Consider the following 12,083-nt stretch of genomic DNA (forward strand, 5'->3'; position numbering starts at 1 on the left):
GAGAGGTCACATGAAGAGCCTTTCTCCCTCCAGCAGACACCAACCTAAGCAAGAAGCCATCAGAGGCGAGTGACATGATCCCGCTCCTGCGGCCTTCACCACCTGCCCTGACAAGGGTCCGGCCGAGGCCTGGATGGGCTGAGGGCCACACGACCTGAGGCACTCAGGGCCACCCCACATCCGGGGAAAGCTGATCATCAGGCGCTTTCGGAGCCCCGCTGTGAACAGAGGCCTATAGGAGACATTTGCAGCTCTGGGGCCCTTGGTGGGGGTAGTAGGAGACCCTGCGCTCAGAGACTGGAGATGGGGGGGTGGGGTGGGGGACCATTAAAGAACTAGTTGATGCATGCTCCACCCCAGGCCAGGAGGAAGCAGATAAGGCTTGCTCCAGGCAGATGCTGATAGACAGGGCTGCAGGGAGGGGGAAAAGCCTGTGAAAAGGGGTGGGGCCAAAACCAGCTGAGGCCGCTAGTCCACCAAAGGGTCCACCTGACTGCCCTGCTGCAGCTATGCCTCTAGCCGTTGTCAGAGCCCACCCAGGCCCACCATGTCTGCATCCTGGGAAATGCCTCTGCCAGACCTGTCTGGTGGCCCTTACCTGCTTAGTCCGGCCTCACCTGGCCCTTCTCTCCTCCCAGAGCAGTGCCCTTTCCCCACTTTCCCAGGGGTTTCAGGGGGAGAACCCTCCAGCAAACAGCTCACGTTGCCTTAAAGCCAGAGACACTAATAAATCCTTCTCCAGCCCAGGGTAGAGCCCGGTCACCTTCTTGCTTCCATGCAGCCTAAAGCCAGCCTTCCCCATTCCCACCTGCCCCTCAGTCCATTGCCACCACCCACACCATGGAACCACTGCCCCTTCCCCCAGAAGATGCCACCAAGCTCCCACTAGTCACACCTGCTGCCAGCAGCCTCTCCCAGACCTGCTCACTTGCTGTGCAGCCAGCATCACCTATACCTGCCCTAGTGCAGGGACCCCTCCTGCCCTGCCCCTGGGCTCTGTTCCTGGGACACTGACTGCACTGCACCCCCTCAGGGACTGTGCTCATGTCCAAGGACACCTGCCCCACCTGCAGCCCACCACAGCCACCTCTATCTGCCCTGCCTGGAACATCCAAAAGGCTAGTTCTCTGCTCCTCTCACCGACCACATCACATTTGCTGTCACCATGTCCCCAGAACAGCTGTCTCTTCGCATCAGCTGGCCAGAAGGTCTTTCCATGGAGCCCCTGGATGCACTGGTCTAGATGTGGGTGTCCCAGCACAAAGCCCCTTGGGGGCATCCCAGAGCTGGTCCTCAGAGTCCCATACAGCACAGCCACTCTTCCGTCTCCACACTGGCTGAATGGCACACTGTGGCCACTCCCAACCCAGCCCAAGGCCAGGCTCCGAGGCCAGACCTTGCAGGGTCTCTCCTGCCTAACCATGGAGAAGCTGCCCAGAGCCCCCTGACCCACAGGAGGGCGTAACTTTCCCCAGTGAGCCAGACAACCATTCACCTACCCCCAGACCCTGCCCACTGCTTTGCACACCCAAATCCCAGATGGAGGTCTGCAATCGCAGGCTGCAGCCACCCTGTTGCTTCCTTGTGGTGCCATCCTTAACCTCAGGTTGGCATGTCATTCAAATCCCTCTGCTAGGTCCCAGGCAATAATGTTCCTGGTGCAAAATCTCAGGACGCACCTTCTGGCCCAGCATCCCTCATTCCACAGGTGGCACCATTTTACCTATAACACTCCACGGATCAGACCCTCCCTGGGCACAAAAGAGCATCTTGTTCCTCATATTACTTTGACTGTCAGGCTGGATTTTTAAAAAAATTATGTCTATCGAACAGCTGTTTTTCTATTTTTGTAAATTGTTCGTGTCTATTGCCCATTTCCCCCCACTGAAGCATACTATTGCTTACTGTTTTAGAGGAGCTCTGTGTATAGGAAGGCTATTAAACTCTTTGCCATGTTTGATGAAACTAATTCATATCAATTTACTTTTGAATATGGTGTTTTTTGAGACAAATACTACATTTTTCAGGCTGTCAGATCTGTTGTTTATTACTACTTTTATGTCTACTGCCCATTCCTTTCCCAAATCTGGTTAACATAGGCTATACCTTCCCCTCCCTTTTCAGATTTATTCCTTTTGTTAATCTTTACCCAAGGATATTTTTTCCCATTGATTTTTAGAGAGTGGGAGGGAGGGAGGATGAGAAAGAGAGCGCGTGTGAGAGGGAGAGGAATTGAGAAACAACTATGTGAGAGAGACACATCAATTGGTTGCCTCCCACACAGGCCCTGATGGGGGATTGAACCTGTTACCCAGACACGCGCCCTTGACTGGGTATCGACCCGAGACCTTTCCATGTGTAGGTTGACACTCTAACCACTGAGAAACACCAGCCAGGGCCCAGATTTATTCTTTGCATTTAAGCCTTTATCCATCTGGAAATTACTCAAAAGGTGTCTGAGTTTCCTAGGGCTGCTGTAACCAAGTACTACAAAGTAGGTGACTTAAAACAACAAAATTGATTGTCTCACAGCTCTGAACAAGTCCAGCAGGGCTGGCTCCTAATGGAGGCTCTGAGGGAGAATTCACCCCAGGCCTTTCTCCCACTTCTGGTGGCTGCCACCAACACTTGGTGTTCCTTGGCTTGTAGGTGCTTCATTTTCATCTTTCTCCATCATCACGTAGTGCACTTCTTGTGTCCTTGCCTCTTCATAGACCAATGATTAGATTCAGTATGAGTTCATCTTGAGATCTTTACATCTGCAAAGACCTTATTTCCAATCAAGGTCACGTTCTGAGGTTCTGGGTGGACATGAGTTTTGGGGACATTAATCAACCCAGTAAAGTGTGGGAGGGTAAATGGGGAGTCAAATGATTTTCTCTAGAGAGTGAAGTTTTAATGCTTTTTTATTAAATAATCCTTCTTCCTCTGACCAGGAGCTCCCCCTTGTTTGTTAAATATCACATATAAGTTATTTGACACATGTGAGTCTGCCTCTGGGCTGCTGATGTCTGCGTGGTGCCATGCTGTTTTGATGATCACAGCGTCAGAGCCGTGACAATTCATGGATAAATCATTATTAACTAATTGTCATTAAACAAGGACGTCTCTGTTGGAGGGGTTTTCTTTGGCTTCCAAGCATGCCTTCCTGATTGAGTCTTAACAGAGTCTGTGAGACCTGGAAATCCCTCATGCTATGGCTTAAGGTCCTTGTCACAAGTGGATGTGAAACCTATGCCTCAAGAATCCCCGGACTGAAAGGAAGCAGGTCTGGGGCTGAGGAACTGGAGGTGGCAGGTCCTGGGGGTGGAGGGTGATGGTGGCGAGACACAGCTTGGCAAGCGGCAATCGCAGGCTGCAGCCACGTGTCAGGGGCAGCAGGTCCTAAAAACCCATGTGTCTGTCCTTCATCCAAACCATCTCACCAAATCTCCCGAAGTTAAAATGCCCATTCTATCCTCCAACTAATACTCATAGAAGTGCATACAATATGAATAGAAGCAAACCATACCCCCACATGGATGGAATCTGTCTCCCCAGGACTGAGGGGAGAACTATGAGAGGACCAAAAGGTGGGAATGAAATGCTCATCAAAGGATGAAGGATAAGCAAAATGTGGTCCAGCCACACAGCGGAATATTAATCAGCCATAAAAAGGAATGAAGCACGGATACATGCTGCAATATGAACTTCGAAAACATGCCGAGTGAAAGAGGCCAGACACAAAAGGCCACATGGTATATGATCAAATTTATATGAAAAGCCCCGAACAGGCAAATCCATAGAGACTGAAAGCAGACTAGTGGTTGTCAGGGGGTGGAGGAGGGGAGATGGGAGTGACAAACTAATGGGGATGGGGTTTCCTTAAGGGGTGATGTAAATGTCTTGGAACTAGAGGTGATGGTTGTATAACACTGTGTCTGCACTAAATGTTATTAGTGAATTTTATGTTATGTGCATTTTACCACAATAAATAACTCCCACTGTGAAAAATTAAGGCTTTGCAAACGCCACACTAGTATACATTCTGCACTCTGAGAAGATGTGACCCTCAATTCAGGGCCTTTCTCTCATGCTCTTAGGGAAAGGAGACGCAGGGAAGAAGGGGAGGCAACCACAAATTCGGCCCCAGGGGTGGATAAGTGGGCAAATGTGAGTGAGCTCAAGGCCTGGCCAAGGCTTTATGCATGAAAAAGCAAGATTCTGCCTATAGGTTTGGCGAACAATCTGGAATTTACTGGAAAATAAGGCAGACGGGGCCTCCAGAAAGTGTAGTGGAGCAGCTTCGTTTATATAAGGCCATAATTTGCAGCCACATGTTTATCGGATGAAATCATTCTCAAGCTAAGAGGAGGAGGCTGGCATGACTGTAGAATCATGTAGGAGGTACCACTTAGAACACACAGCATTTCCACATTTCCATGCGGGTGTCCTTGAATTTTTTAGTTAGAAATGATCATGCGCCCTAGCCGGTTTGGCTCCTTGGATAGAGCGTCGGCCTGCGGACTGAAGGGTCCCGGGTTCAATACCGGTCAAGGGCACATGCCTGGGTTGTGGGCTCGATCCCCAGTAGAGAGCATGCAGGAGGCATCCAATCAATGATTCTCACCATTGATGTTTCTATCTCTCCCTCGCCCTTCCTCTCTGAAATCAATAAAAATATATTTTAAAAAAAGAAAAGAAATGATCATGTGAAGTTATTGGGAAGATGGATGCTGAGAAACAGCTACAAAACAAGTGTGTTTCTCAGTCAAGGCAGCTCAGAGGACAACTTAGGGTGTAGATTGTGATGATGCGATGTGGCCACAGCCATGGGAACACCTGGGACCCCCAAAGCTGTAAGAGGCAAGGGTCTCCCAGGGCGGCTTTGGAGGGAGCCAGGGCCCTGCTGACGCCTTGATTTTGCACTTCTGGCCTCTAAAGCTGTGAGAATAAATTTCTATTGTTTAAGTTGCTTGGTTTGGGGTACCAGCTTACGGCAACCCTGGGGCACAAATCCAGGTCCCCAGTGCAGAGGGTACTGGACACCCCAAGTACAGACACCCTCTCATAACTGTTGCCTGAGTGTGTCCCTTTCTTCCCTAAGACATACCCCCCAGGCTTTCCAGTCTGGCCCAACCGGTCTGAGCCCTGGAGAAAGCCCCTCCCCCAGACATGTGCTAGGGCAGCCACCTCCTCCAGCAATTCCATTCATCTGCCCCTCAAGACCCATCCTTCCCCCAGGGGTCTGTAGCTACATCCTTCAACCTGTCCTGTCAACAAATGTTTCTCCAGCCCCTCCGCCCAGCCAGGCCAGTTGGGCACAAGAGAGAGTGAGAATGCGAAGGTGTCTTGGCCTTCAGGAACCTTGACCACAAACCAATCCAGGAGCAGAGGCATTTCTAACCAGATGCGATATGTGGCGCACCCAGGGCCACCCCAGGAGATGGTGGGAGACATTTTTGGTCCTCCCCATAGAGGGGAGGGGTGGTGTGACTGGCACCTGGTGGGTGAAGGCCAGGCACACTGCTCAGCACCCTACAGTGCACAGTACGACCCCCACCGCAGAGAATGATCCAGCCCCAGATATTAGAGGTGCTTTGGTGAGGACAACTGACCAGGGTGGTTATTTTGGAACAGGAAGCAGGGAAGTGCTTAGAATAGACAGTTGCTGAGGCCTGTGCAGTGGCGGACAGGCCTAGCGCTTGGGGATGGCGGCCCAGTGAGAGTGGTGAGCTCCAAGGGCAGAGGCAGCCTCAGAACAAGGGGACCAGTGTGACCGACAGAATGAGGCTGGAGGGGGAGGGGCCAGGGTTGAGGAGGTCAGATCCTACCCAGTAGCCTGGTGAATGTGGGATGGAGTTGAAATTTTCATGCAAGTTTGATGGGGAGCCCCGGCTGGTTGGGCACAGGGAGCACCAGGGCACGAATGACACAGGAAGGGGTTAGCCAACCAGCATGTGACAGCTGGACTACCATGGGGGAGGGGAGAGAGGAGGGTTTCCCCATTGGGTGGCTCCTATAGCAGTGTGTGGGGAGACTGATGGTAGCCGAGCCAGGCACTTGGGATGCAGGTGGGTTCTGGTTACAGGGGGACAGGGACGACAGACCTCTGAGGCTCTGTAGGAGGCTGGGCTCTGGGTCTTTTATAGGTGACTGGTGGGCTCATAAAGACATGGAAGGCCGCCGGGGAAGAGGGTCTGGATGGGCAGAGAAGACCCCTTTGAGATCTCGAAATCACACAGTCAACCTGTCATCACACTCAGGTGGAAAGCCACCTTGAGAACCTCCTGTGGACAGAGCTACAGTGACAACACATGAAAGCCCTGCTTTGGACCACGGCTCGGCAGCCCTGGAGAAGGAGGAAGCCTTACTCTGCTCTAAGGTCCACAGGACCCCGCTCTCTCCCGCAACCTGGGACATGTCCCCATGGATCCCCTGTTGCAATGCTGGGGACACTCTCTGCCTCACTAGTTGCAATGTGGGATTTGGGCAACAACAACCATGGAGCGGTTTATCTCATGCCTGGAACTAAATAGCTGCTCAATTAACACTGGTTGTTTCTGAGCTCTTAGCAGATGAGTTATTTCACAAAAGCCACTTATTGTCTCCCATCAAGAGCCCCTGATCCAGTTTCTTCAATAACCCCTCCTTGGGCTCCATTTTAGAACATTCCCACCATCACAAAGAGATCCTGAACCCTTTAGCCATAGCCCCATTGTCCTAACAAGACCCCCACGTCCATCCCTGTTTTCCATTCTTGACTTTGCCCACACTGGCAGCATGGGGTACTCTCTGGCCCAGAGTCACCCCCTCCCATCTGTCTGTGACCCCCAGTCTCATGGTCTTCACATGAGCAAGGCCTCCTTCTCATAGCTATGAAGCACACCCCCCTGCCCAGTTTCTGACACAAAGATCTGGTTCCACTTTCAGACCCAGTGATACCTTCCATCACCTGGGTGGCTGATGGTCCAGGGTTTTGACCTGTTATTAGCATCTTTGGTTATAGCCACCAAACAGCTCCCTTCCCAGCCTATCCATGCGCTGTCACGGAGGCAGAGTAAAGGCGATCCTTTAGGCTGGCCACAGGTTTGGCAATACTCAGGACAGAGACCACAGTATGTCCCGATTATAAACCTTTGGACACACACACACACACACACACACACACACACACACACACGGCCTCCCAGGTCTGGCTCCAAATATGCCCCTTGCAGAGTCTGAGATACACTCCTTCCCAAGCCGGGTCCCTGCCTCTTTACAGTCACCCCAAGTGTAAGGAAGGACATGTGCGAGATCTGGAAAATTCCAACAGGGAGCTGCCAAAGTTGATGTGACCAACCTGCCCACCACCCCTAAAATGTTTACTTAAATGAGTGAGACAAAACAAAATGTACTCACTCTCTATTGGTCCAACTATTTGTCCAAAACCCCTTTACTAAATAAAAATAAAACTGGCCCCTTACCCAGTGTTATGGGCTGAATTGTATGTCTCCACCCCCTCCCCCAATTTATTAGGTTGAAGTCCTAAACTCCAACATCTCAGAATGTGACTGTCTTTGGAGACAGAGCCTTTATTATTTTATTTATTTATCCTCACCTGAGGATATATATTTTTATTGCCTTTTTTTTTTTTAGAGAGAGAGAGAGAGGAAGGAAAGGGAGAGAGAGAGCGCGCGAGAAAACGAACTATTGCTATGAGAGACACATTGATTGGCTGCCTCCTGAATATGCCCTGACCGGGGCTGGGATAGAACCTGCAACCCAGGTACATGCCCTTGACCTGGAATCGAACACCCAACCCTTTGGTGTGCAGGCTGACACTCTAACCACTGAGCAACACAAGCCATGTCTGGGGTACTTTTTTATGGCAGCCGCAGGAAACTCGCACAGCCAGCATTGACAGCAGTGAAAAGCTCATTCTCACACATACAGACCCATGAAGCAGGGCAGAGCTGGGATATAAATGAATGAGTCAGACCAGGTCAGCTTATTCATCACTCTGACTAATCCCCAGGCCAAATGCTTGAATCACTACTTTATTTATCATTGGGATCCGGCGAGGAAAGAAAGTCTCAACGAGGAAATGAGTAGAACCCAAACTCATCCCTGCATTTCTGAGACATGCCTACCCTCTGAGGCCCTTTCTGGGTCAAAATGAAAACGGGAGAGGTGAAGTGATGGGGCTCTGTGCAGTGGCCGGCAGCAGGCTGCCTCTTCAGGGGCCTGGCAGTGCTCAGACAGAACCCTTTGTTCTGCGACTCCCTCTATCCAGGAGGAGAGAGAAGGGCCTGTCTTGCTCTGTGGGGAAGCCGAGCAGGGGCTGCCTGGCACAGTTGGTTGGGGACTTGGGGACATACAAAGGGCTGGTGGGTGGGGAAGAAGGGGAGGAGGGACATCGCCCACAAGAGCTCGGGAAGGCCCCAGAACGTGCATTTCCTCGCATGGAGTTACAGCAGCAACGTCACAGTTGGAGAACAAGCAGAGAAGCATGCACTAGGTGCAAAAGTTAGACAATTTGTCTAACATTGTTTTTGTCTTAAAGATGGACTGGCTTCTGGAGACAAGAGGGCAAACATGAGAACATAATGTAGCTTCCAGAGCCACCTTGATCCGGGATCACCTCCAAAGTAGCTCTTGAAAAGAGAATCAAATACCTCTAATCTCAGAAGAAAAGCAACAATTTGTGCCAAGGCAAGGACGGTTCCTGCAGAAATCCAGGTCAGTGGTAAGACAAAGAAGGGAAAGACAATGGCATGGCTGTCTGGGCGAATGCAGACAGCCCCCGCTCATCTCCTGTTCCTCCTCTGCTGTCCATTCTTGATGTGTGCTGTCCAACTCCCCCCGGTCCGTTCCCAGTGGTGCCTCCTTTTTATCGAGTCTCCAGATTAAGAACTGTCTGGATGGCAGAATTCAGTTGCTGACCTCTTTTCCCCACTCCTGCTCTTGACAGCAGCTCACAAGGAGCTCAACTTACCCCAAAGATCCACTGAGGCGATGGTGGGCCTGGGGCAGGAGCCAGATTTTACTACAGAGCAGAGATTCTTACTGTTGGCAGTTCTGCCCTCAAGGGACACACAGTATGTCTGGAGGAACTTTTGGTTTGAGGGGTGGGTGCTATTGGCATCTGGTGGGTGGAAGCCAGGGATGCTGCTCAATATTCTAAATTTATGGGATCCCCTCCCCTGACCGCCCCCCAGCAAAGAATGACCCAGTCCCAAATGTGAATGTTGCTGCAGTTGAGGAACTCTGCTCTAGAGATTTGGTCCTCACCCATTTGAGGTTACTCATGATCCTTCGAGTTTCTAGATCACCCAGGGAGCCATCTCTGAAGTCACCACCTCCCTGAGCCTCAGTATCCATCCTGGGGAAACAGGAACCAGGCCCTCCTTGCAGAACAAAAGAGTTGGGTACGAAAGTGTCTATCACAGAAGGGTAGAGCTGCACAGGGACCTGCTTGTGCAAATCCGCCTTCCAGGTTTCATTTCACACCTCCATATCCTTCAAGGCTTGGCTTGAGTCCAGCCAGGTCTTCTGGAGAAATTGCAGGAATTCCCAAGCGCTGAAGCTTGCACTAGTCATTCCTCATTCTATTCCTATGACTTCTTGGGCTAGCTCTGTTGCTGAACTGACTGCCACTCAACTCCACTATTCCTGTTGGGTTGGGCGGCGGGCGGGGGTGGGGGGGGGGGCGCGAGGGCTCATCTCTGTGCCCTGGAACCAGCCCCCAGCACAATTAGCCCTTGCTTAACTGAACACTGGGTCCATCCAAGACACACAACTTTGAGGAGATGAGGAGAGGGAAGTGGCAAGTTAACAAGCCCCTACTGGGGACGGAGAATGAATCCTACAGCTGAACAAATGGGAGATTCCTATATCTCACCTGTTTCTTGGAGTCATAGGCCTGGACCTGAGGGAAGGTCTCACCCAGCAATTTCCAGCCACAGGATGCAGCTAGAGCTTTGTGAACAAATGTGGTGTGCAAAGCATGTTGGGCACTGCAAACTTTCCATTTGAAACATGAAAGTGCAGTTTAAAAAAAAAAAGATTTTTGGATATAAACTGTAGAATGGAAGGCCAAACCACTGCAGCAGGGAGGGGATCACCAGTTGGGGGGCTGCATAAAATCCAAGGGGGCTGTGTGCTGGACACACCAAGATTATCAGGAGGGGTTGGGTTTCAAAGTTGAGAAATGCTGACTGAGGTCAAGTCATTCATTTTGCAGGTGAAGAAACAAAGAGACTTGATGGAGGTGAGAACCCCCAACACGAGACCCTCCAAGAGAGCCTGACCATGCTCCTGGTGCAGGGAGGAGAAAACAGCCAGGGCCATGCAACCAGAAGAGTCTGGTCCTCTTTATTGGGGCTGTTCTGGCCAGGGCAAGTCCATGCTCAATGTCTGCAGAAGGCATGACTGGGCTCTGAATGAGTATCCTGGAGCCACCTTTCATAAGGACCAGAACATTCTGGAAGTGAAGTGGGTAGCTATCTTTCTGTGGTCCTCTTTACATTCAGGCTATCCAGATTTACCTCCTGTATGAGCTATAAGCCCCGGCTCCCCAGCCCTCTGGCAGATCCCAGACAAAGTTCACCACAGTCAGGAAAGGAGAGAGATGAATGCTGATCAAAACTGCCCCATGCAAGGCCCTTGCCAGAATCGGGCCCATCAGATGGTGAAACAACTTTCCAGCTGCCCTTGTCACCTCCCACTGCTCCTGGATGGCTTAAGAGCCTGGAGACCCCTAGACCTGAACACAGCAAGGTAGGAGCTGGGACCCTCCAACTGCAGGGCACAATGTCTCTACCTCAGACAAAGAGTGCAGGAGAGGCTTTCCCTTTGAGACCCCTGGCCTACAGGCATAGAGAAGAGAAGCAGGGCACACTGGCTGCCTCTGGGGCTGAGCTCACAGCCGCTGGAGGACAGATTTCCTGTATGTCGTTTTACCCATTTAAGTCCAAGGATGCAACTGCAAGGAGGTGGTGACAGCCTAGCACACACGGAGCGTGCACATGCACTCCCTCCCCTCTGAAACCCAGTTCCGGTCCCAAGGAGGGCCCAGAGTCTGCTTCCTTGCTCCCGGGGACACCCTACCTCCTCCCCCCCCCCCCCACCCCCACCCCAGGGCTTCAGCCAGCCAAGTCTTAGCAAAAGAGTTGTGTGGTTTTGCAGTCCGGAATCCTGGCCCAGAGAGCGCTGGGACTCACCCAGGGTCACCCAGCGGCTGGGGGTGAAACTGAGAAGATGAGTCAAGAGAAGCCCCCCCCCCACCACCACCACCAATGTCCACGGACTGCATCCCAACATCTGAATGGGGTCACTCTATAGTCCTTCCTTCCCCTCTTCCCCAGGCCCTCCCTGGACAGGCCCTCAGTTCTTGCCATAGTTTCTACCCTCTTTTGCTCCCTTCCTTCGCCCATGTTCCTCTTCCCAACTGAGCGGGCCACCGCACCAGTGGGTTCAGAACCGCTTGCACTTATGAACACCCACTGAGTCCCAGGCGCCGCCCTGCCTCAGGCACCATTCTTCCACCCCTTCCACCGCGGACAGACGCCCCCAGGCTGTCCCGCACCCCTTCCCCCGATCGCACCCAAGCTGTCCCGCCCCGACCAGCCTTGCCCCTTTTCCCCAGCGTGGGCCCCTCAACACCGCCTCCTTGCCTCTGCCCCTCCCAGACCCGTTTCCTGCGACCCCTCAACTACCACTTAAGCCACGTCCTCTTCAGAGAAGCTGCTCAAAGCCACAAGACCTACCACCCCCACTCGCCCACAAACTCCTCTACAAGGTCCGCCCCATCAACTTTCTTCTGTCTCATCCAGCTCGCGCGCCGTCTCCGGCAACCCCTCCACGACCCCCAAGCTCGTTCCCGCCCCCCACTCCACCCCTGCCTTCACACACCCCCATTGCCCCTCAGCTCCGTCCCTACACTGCAGCCCGCCGACGCGAGCTTCGACAGTGAGCCCCCGCCCGCGGTCGGAAGCACTCACCTGGGCCTCAGCCGCCGCGCGCCGCCGGTCCCGGGCCGGGTCCCCGGCCAGCCCGCCCGCCCGCCCAACAATCCTCCGGCCGCTGCGCTCCGCCCCGCCGCGCCCGCCGCTCCCCTG

At 52.6% G+C, this 12,083-nt stretch overlaps 1 protein-coding gene across 1 annotated transcript in view; it reads right to left on the reverse strand.

Moving 5' to 3' along the window:
• Positions 1 to 12,028, reverse strand: part of MYO9B (myosin IXB) — an 86,496-nt gene extending 74,468 nt beyond the window's left edge. The window contains exon 1 of the mRNA XM_054717302.1: positions 11,967 to 12,028. The gene's annotated coding sequence lies outside the window, so the exon portion shown is untranslated. The remainder of the gene's footprint in view (positions 1 to 11,966) is intronic.
• Positions 12,029 to 12,083: the final 55 nt, after the last annotated feature.

The sequence above is a fragment of the Eptesicus fuscus genome, chromosome 6 (genome assembly GCF_027574615.1).
Source record: "Eptesicus fuscus isolate TK198812 chromosome 6, DD_ASM_mEF_20220401, whole genome shotgun sequence".
Taxonomy (NCBI): domain Eukaryota; kingdom Metazoa; phylum Chordata; class Mammalia; order Chiroptera; family Vespertilionidae; genus Eptesicus; species Eptesicus fuscus.